Here is an 8306-nt window from a genome sequence, read left to right on the forward strand (position 1 = left end):
ATTGTGTTTTCTGACTTGTTATAATGTTTTCTGAATTGTTGTTGTGCTTTCTGAATTGTTATTTTGTTTTTTAGACTTGCATTTGCGTTTGTAATTTGTTATTTTGTTTTCAGAATTGTGATTTGTTCTGCACTTCTCGGCCACCGTAGTTTTGCCCTTACTCACCCAAACTTTTCAACAAGGCTACTTTATGTGAATGCGAGTTCCTTAGCAAGTATTTGTGAATCACAGGTGTTTTATATATGAGAGGAGGACATGACAATCGATTGCAGTTGACTCTTCCCCCAGAGGTAAAACTATCAAAGAGCACATCAGCAGCCCTTTTGAAAAACAATGTGTTGCATGTCAGAATACATGTGGCTAGTAGCTCATGAAGCATGTTAAGCAAATGCTGCCTTGTGCATTTGAGACTCACACTTTTTTCTTAAAATGACCTTGATGCATCTCTGGTCGGCCCAAGTGTTGCCATGCTTGGCTGGCATGAAGTTTGTTCTGTTCTGGTACTGTCCGTATTGTGCCTCCATTGCTTATAAAAGATGGCATGCCAAGGGGAAAGAATGGGAATTTTATTAGAGCAGAAAAACTAAAACTAGACTAGCATTTCCTGAAGAAATATAACTTGCTAAGCAACTAAATATTATACTAACGTTCAAAAGTGTGGGGTCAGTCTCTTATTCTCACCAAGGCTGCATTTATGTGATCAGTAAAACCGTAATATTGTGGAATGTCATTACATATGTCAGTATACATGTGGCTAGTAGCTCATGAAGCATGTTAAGCAAATGCTGCCTTGTGCATTTGAGACCCACACTTTTTTCTTAAAATGACCTTGATGCATCTCTGGTCGGCCCAAGTGTTGCCATGCTTGGCTGGCATGAAGTTTGTTCTGTTCTGGTACTGTCCGTATTGTGCCTCCATTGCTTATAAAAGATGGCATGCCAAGGGGAAAGAATGGGAATTTTATTAGAGCAGAAAAACTAAAACTAGACTAGCATTTCCTGAAGAAATATAACTTGCTAAGCAACTAAATATTATACTAACGTTCAAAAGTGTGGGGTCAGTCTCTTATTCTCACCAAGGCTGCATTTATGTGATCAGTAAAACCGTAATATTGTGGAATGTCATTACAATTTAAAATAAATGTTTTCTATTTTAATATATTTTAAAATGTTTGTGATGCAAAGCTGAATTTTTATAATGACCTCAGTCTTCAGTGTCACATGATCCTTCAGAAATCACTGTAATTATGCTGATTTTAGGGATGCACGATATATCGGCCACCATATCGGTATCGGCCGATAAATGCTCATTTTTTCTGTTATCGGTATCGGCCTGATAAGAAAATTTGGCCGATATCTTAAAGCCGATAAATAATGCATTATTTCCTTCAGAGACACTTCAGATGCGCGCTGTTCGTTTGCAGCCTTTTGTGCAATTGTACATTGTAATATTGTGTTTATTTGATGTATATCTGATGTATCTCATATAGAATGCGTTTGGTAAAGTTAAAAGAGCGCTTCAGTTTACCAGTGATCATCTTTAGCTCAGCACACGCAGCCCAAACAGCAGTGCACAACATTAATAACTATGATTGGGAATGTCGTGTATATAACATTCTAATGAGAACATTATTATAATAAAACGTTGTGAATTCTTTGGGTTTAGTTGCCGTGTTTCAGCGCGTTGTTATGGGAAGAGCGCATCCACAACAGGATCACACATTCTGACTATAGCATGCAATAACTGCGTCATTTTGTACATATATAAGTTGTAATATTATGTTTATGTTGTATTAATATTAATCTCAGGATGCATTTCCTTGAGTTAAATAAGCTGCCAGCAAAACGCTTCAGTTTACCGTGTTCATTCAGCTCTTCAGCTTCAGCTTGAGCTGCAGCTCAATGGCTGCTATTTAAAACAGTGGTATTAATTTGTTACTTTTTCAAAATCATTGATATATTATTAATAACAACAACCACTTGTATTTTTCTCTTATTATTTTCATCAACAATATGGTTTAGTAATTAAAATCATTTAATTATTGTCCGTGCAGAGGCTATTCCGTTTTATTGATCTATGGCGCATTCATTTTGATTCTTTACACGTGTAATGATGTCCAGTGACTTGTTTGCATTATTTATGCATTATTTTATTTATTTGTAAGACTTTTTTATGACTAAATTTGGTAATGGGAGAGTAAAAATATTTTTTAAACGTACACCGTTCAAACTAGGCTGCTTATGTTGAAGTGTTTGGGATGTGGCTTTTAATGATGAGCCCTTTTTTGTAATCAGGCTCTCAAAAAGTATATAACAATTTGGATATAGATTTATCGGCCAACATATCGGTTATCGGCTTTCAAAAATAAAGAATAATCGGTTATCGGTATTGGCCAAAATTTTCATATCGGTGCATCCCTAGCTGATTTGGTGTTCAAGAAACATTTCTTATTATTTTCAATGCTGAAAACAGGTGTGCTGTTTAATATTTTTGTGGAAACCATGATCATTTTCTTTGATTAATGTAAAGTTCAAAATAACAGCATTTATTTTAAAATAGAATCTTTTAGAACATTATAAATGCCTTTACTGCCACTTTTGATCAATTTAATGCATCCTTGCTAAATGAAAGTATTCATTTCTTTAACAAATTTTGCCGATCCCAAACTTTTAAACGGTACTGTACATAAATTATTATTTAAAAAAGTACAGCTTAAAATTAGATATTATATAATATAATAAATATTAGATTATATTTTATATATGTAACTAAGTATTTTATCATTATAATATTTATTTAATTAATTATGCTTTCCTAATATAATGTTATACGTAATATATAATTTAAAAGGACATTAACATATTTTCATAATTAAGGCTAAATGTGTGTGAGCCAGCTGCTACGCACACAAAATCATCACAGACACTGTGCAGCGTTAAGGTAGCAATTAAATGTTTAAATACATGCAATGTAGACAAGATCAATCACAAGTTATTATGCTAATAGAAGTATAAAAGTAGACCAATCACAATTCAGTATGCAAATATAACGAAAGCACCACTGCTGTAGAATGCCACTTAGTAAGTAAATTAGTAAGAAAAATATAACTTAAAAAAAAATGAAGCTGAAATGATCTACAAATAGCGTTTGAACGGAGTTTGTACACCAAGCCCAATTATTTGCAGACATTTAGTACTTAAGGTTAGAGCAAACACTAACCAGAATGTTTGAGGAAACACTGCTGCCTTACAAGAGTTGTAATAATTTGAACAAAAGGAAGCAAGAGTACAAAGCTACATAAAAGCAAAAGAGAAATAACAGGAGGTAGAAATGTGTGCCACTGCAGATAAGTGCACATATTGTTATATTTTGCTCTTTTACCGTTAGAGCCTGGCAAGACATAATTGACTGGCCTCTGGGATGGAAAGGTATGTTTTGGCACAGGTTGTGGAATGTTCCCTGCAGCTTTTGTTTCCTAGTAACATTAAAAACATGTATTGAGAAAAACTATCTATATATAGACTATTACATTTTAATTATATATAATATCAAGCAAACCATCTGCACATTATTATTTTGAGCGAGAACTAGCTTTTATGTGGACCTAGACATAATGATGCATGCTATGCCTGAATTATCTTATCTAAGTGTTTTACACCTTTTGAAGCCTGATGAAATACAACACACCACATAATGCTGGTGCCAGACACGTCTTTGAAGTCTAACTAATTGCAGGTGTTTAGGACTGTGGGGAAACACATTGAGACATATTACTCTCTCATGTCAGCATGCCTGCTAACAAATGTTAGCCTCCAGCAGTAACAACGTCTGCAGGGCTGGGATTTTATTACAGGTGAAGTACATGCTAACTTATTGTACAGATATGCTACACTAAGCTAAGCAGCAGAGACAATGTGTCTTTAATGTCCAATGTCTTTAATGTATTCAGGTTTATTAAAAAAAATAAAAAGCAGAACAGTGGGGCAATGGAAGTGAACGGGGCCGATTTGTAAACATATTAAAATATTGTAATATTTACAATATTTGTAAAAATATTAATTGTTTCAAGATTATAGCCACATGATGTGCACAATACCCTTGAGCAAAAGACGTGCTTTTAATTGTATTGAGTGTACTTCAGATCTTAAAATTATATATTTGTAAAATATTTACTTGCAGATAATATGATATTAATGAAATAAGAGGCCATGACTATTTTTAAAACACATATGTACACTTTTAAAAAGTGCACGTTGCAATAATATCAAATTAAAGGTTTTACTTTAAAGTACATTTTAAATCATATTTCAATAATTTTTGCTGTGCTTTAAAGAAGCACACTTATTTTATGTGTTGGCTAACATAATAATGTACATGTAAAGAACTCGATTATAATTTTAACTGTAAAGTGTTATTTGATATTATATTTAAATGTTCTAAATTTTGCAACTTCAGTACAAATGTGTAATTACAAATTTATTTTAATACATGACATTCAAATTTCAATAGAAATGCCATAAATGCTTCTCAGATCAAACAGTATAACTAACTGTGAAATTACTTATAGAGATGTACTTAAATCCTACTTAAGTGGGTCAAAAAAGCACATAATTCAGCTAACTGGAGCTAATAGTGCAACTAAATGTACATTTTGTAATTTACATTTAAATTATAAATTCAAATAAATAAATGTAAACTATAATACATTTTCAGTTAACATGCAATTAAGTGTCCAAAAACATTAGATTCCATTTGTATGTGAGTAATAAGAAGTCTTTTTAAAAGCTTTTTTGTTTGTTTGTTTGTTTGTTTTTTTAACAAGGGTTAGGGTATGCATGTTAACTTTTTTAGTGTGATAAATTTGTTTCTCTGTGCAAAGTTATTCAATTCTACATGACAATGCAACTCGATAAATTCTAAAACAACTGTAAATATTATTTAAATAGTTTTACATCTCAAGTAATACACAAGTTTAATTCTAAGAATTAATAGTGCTTTTATAAAATTACATATATATTTCTGCTTTTAAAACCTCTAAAAACCTGTCTCGCTTCTTTCTTTCTTTTAAAGAATAGGAGGAAAAGAGAGGTGAGTCAAAATGATTTTTGTGGTAATAAACAGTCTACCATTTGAGCTTAACTTGTATTGAACCTGGAATAATCCTTTAAGTCAAAACATCTCTTTTGCAAATGTCAGCTCAATGGCTAAGTCTCATTTTTAGACAGCGGTAAAATGACACATTAGCACAGGTGTATTGAGATGTCCCTCACCTCAGTCTTTTTAATAATACTGGTCATAGTTTTACGCCTCCAGGTCTGTTTTATAGTTTATGTGTGGGTGTGGTTATTAGAGCAATGCAGGACTCAGCATGTACCTTAGACGCAGTAAACTTCATAGGGTCTGCGTTCCTGTTGGTGAGGGCATCTGTCATCTCTCCATTCTCTGAACGAGTGGGAGGTAAAGAATAAAAACCCAGGATGAGAAAAATCCTCCTTTGCTGAATCTTGAGAGAGGTTTAAAGATTAAGATTAGTGCTTATTTGTGAGTGCAAGATTTAAAAAGGATTTTCACAGTTGAAAACCACTAAGCACCGCCTCAGCTAAGAATGTATATGAGGCTATTTTAGAATCTAGGACACCAAGTTTCTTGCGAGTTTAAGACATTGTTTGTGTTGTGTTGTCCTCTCAGTTCAAAACCTCAGCAAATCCCACACAATAAAAATGTCTGAAAACTAAAACATGAAACCATGGTGCTGTGGATAGGGGACGGATGTAATCTGTCTATATTTACTTTTAATCTTCCATACAAAAGAATAATAAATCTTAAAGGCATACAGTAGTTGAAAAAATGAAAATCATGTAATTCCAAACCTGTATGACTTTTCTTCTTATTTTGTGTTCCATAGAAGAAAGAAATTCATACATGTTTGGAACTACACAAGGGTGAATTATTTTCATTTTTGGTTGAACATCCTCATCTCAGGAAGTTGATGTTGTGCCCAGATGGTGGTACATGCCAGACGAAGTTATGCAGACTGTACTTCCACCCCTTAGGGTGAAACTTGAAAGTAACGTATGTTTCTCTAAAAGGAAACCCACATAACATAAATATGGTTTACAAAACAATGTGAATGTGGTTTATAACAGTCTAAGCAGTTTTACTCCTTGCCACAAGTCTTTGAGTTGCTCACTTGGGGCATTAAAGGGATAGTTCAACCAAAAATGAAAAATGGCTGAAAATTCACTCACCCTCAAGCCATCCAAGATGTAGATAAGTTTGTTTTTATCAGCTGTTTGAACTCTCATTCTAACGGCACCCATTCACTGCAGAGGATCCGTTGGTGAGCCAGTAATGTAAAGCAAAATTTCTTCAAATCTGTTCTGATGAACAAACAAACTCATCTACGTCTTGGATGGCTTGAGGGTGAGTGAATTTTCAGCCGTTTTTCATTTTTGGTTGAACTATTGCATTAAACTGCTGCTGCAGTCTTTATTTCTAATTATAAAAATACAACTGTAATTAATTACAAAAATAAATGACTATAAATGAAATGTAATTTGTGAAGAAAAAATGTTTATATTATTATAAATGTCAAATTTACATTCATGTCACTGTAATAAATTTCTTCAAATCTGTTCTGATGAACAAACAAACTCATCTACGTCTTGGATGGCTTGAGGGTGAGTGAATTTTCAGCCGTTTTTCATTTTTGGTTGAACTATTGCATTAAACTGCTGCTGCAGTCTTTATTTCTAATTATAAAAATACAACTGTAATTAATTAAAAAAATAAATGACTATAAATGAAATGTAATTTGTGAAGAAAAAATGTTTATATTATTATAAATGTCAAATTTACATTCATGTCACTGTAAAAGGAAGATATAACAAAGATTCTATGGCTTTTTATAGCATTATATGTGTTCGTCAGCCACACTAAAACCAATATATGCCACATCACTCCTCCCCAGAACACACACACTGCCTTTGCACATTTTATAGCCCAGATGTTGACCACAAGCCCAGTTAAATGAGAGTGTCTACAGAACTGTCCCATTCATTTGGCCTAGTTTAAGCAGCACTCTCACACTGAACTTGGAGTTTCCCTATAGATTTGATGTGAATTTGGGATTTGAGTGGTGACCCGATCAATGATCAGAATAAACTGGAGCTAATGTGACGCTCACAACCAGGGTCACTGTCAGTGGAAATCACCAAGTTCACAGCCTCACATCTAAATGTCACTCTTGCAGTGTTTTGTTTGTCTACCTCTTTTGTCATCCTCCTTATTTGGCTCCAGCAGTTTGTTGCCGTCCAGGCCTCCGTAGCGCTTTCTCCATTTACGTCTGAGAGACGGTGTTCTCTGAAAACTACAAAACTTTTTTTTTTTACTATCTGCACGCATGTTTATTTAGAAAGCTTGTATGTTTTATTTCAGATATGCATTAAGAACAGTTAGAAATGCAAGTGTTTTCTTGACAGCTTGCCTTTTGCCATAATAAACATCAGTAAAAACTACATTAATATATAATTCTCAGAGGATTTTGTAGATTCACTGAAATGAGACTTTGGGATCAAAGCAAGTGTGTCTGTGTAAAGACAAGTCTAGTCATGAAGAACAGTTCAGCGGTGAGAAACATCTGTGTGAGTTCTGACAGCTATCAATTGTCAGCTCAACTCAAAGCTGTGCCCAAGTGCTTGTTGAGAGAATATATTTAGCATTTTATTTTACTTAAATTAGTTAGAGAGCACTATGCCCTATTTTTGCAGTCCTTGGGTCTAAACTGAATCGAAAATACTGATTCAAGGTTCAGACTTTACGCATTTAAAACGGACTTTCTGTATGTTCAAAAGTTTAAACAGTTCTTACCACAGATAGGGATTTTCCTCTGCTTCTTGGCTCAAGCTGTTCTCCATGATGAAACTTCCCTTTATACTTTGGTAAAGGCAATCAACTAGGAGTTTTAACAAATCCAAATGGCGTGTTTGTCTAGCATCTGGAGACAAAGATGAATCTTTTTGGCAGCTGTGCATTCAGTGAGACAAAGTGTTAGAGCCAGTCTCAGTGTGAACAACCAGTTTTTAGCTGGATGAAAATAGGAGGAACTTAACTGCATCTTGGAGGAGGGATCTCTATTCTGGAAAGGAATACCCCGTAAATAAAAGGAGAACCAAATAGACAATTAAAAAAAATACTAGTACTGCTAGACAACTACTACTGTTGTTAATAATAATAATAATAATCACTATCGCTACCAAAATGAGTTATTTATTTAATAATATCTTTAAAACAATTATTATAATATA

At 33.6% G+C, this 8306-nt stretch overlaps 1 pseudogene; it reads right to left on the reverse strand.

The window, feature by feature from the left end:
* Nucleotides 1-8031, reverse strand: part of LOC107574621 (glutaminase liver isoform, mitochondrial-like) — a 17500-nt pseudogene extending 9469 nt beyond the window's left edge.
* Between the last annotated feature and the right edge of the window lie 275 nt (nt 8032-8306).

Source organism: Sinocyclocheilus grahami, unplaced genomic scaffold (assembly GCF_001515645.1).
Source record: "Sinocyclocheilus grahami isolate Dianchi unplaced genomic scaffold, SAMN03320097.WGS_v1.1 scaffold31.1, whole genome shotgun sequence".
NCBI lineage: Eukaryota > Metazoa > Chordata > Actinopteri > Cypriniformes > Cyprinidae > Sinocyclocheilus > Sinocyclocheilus grahami.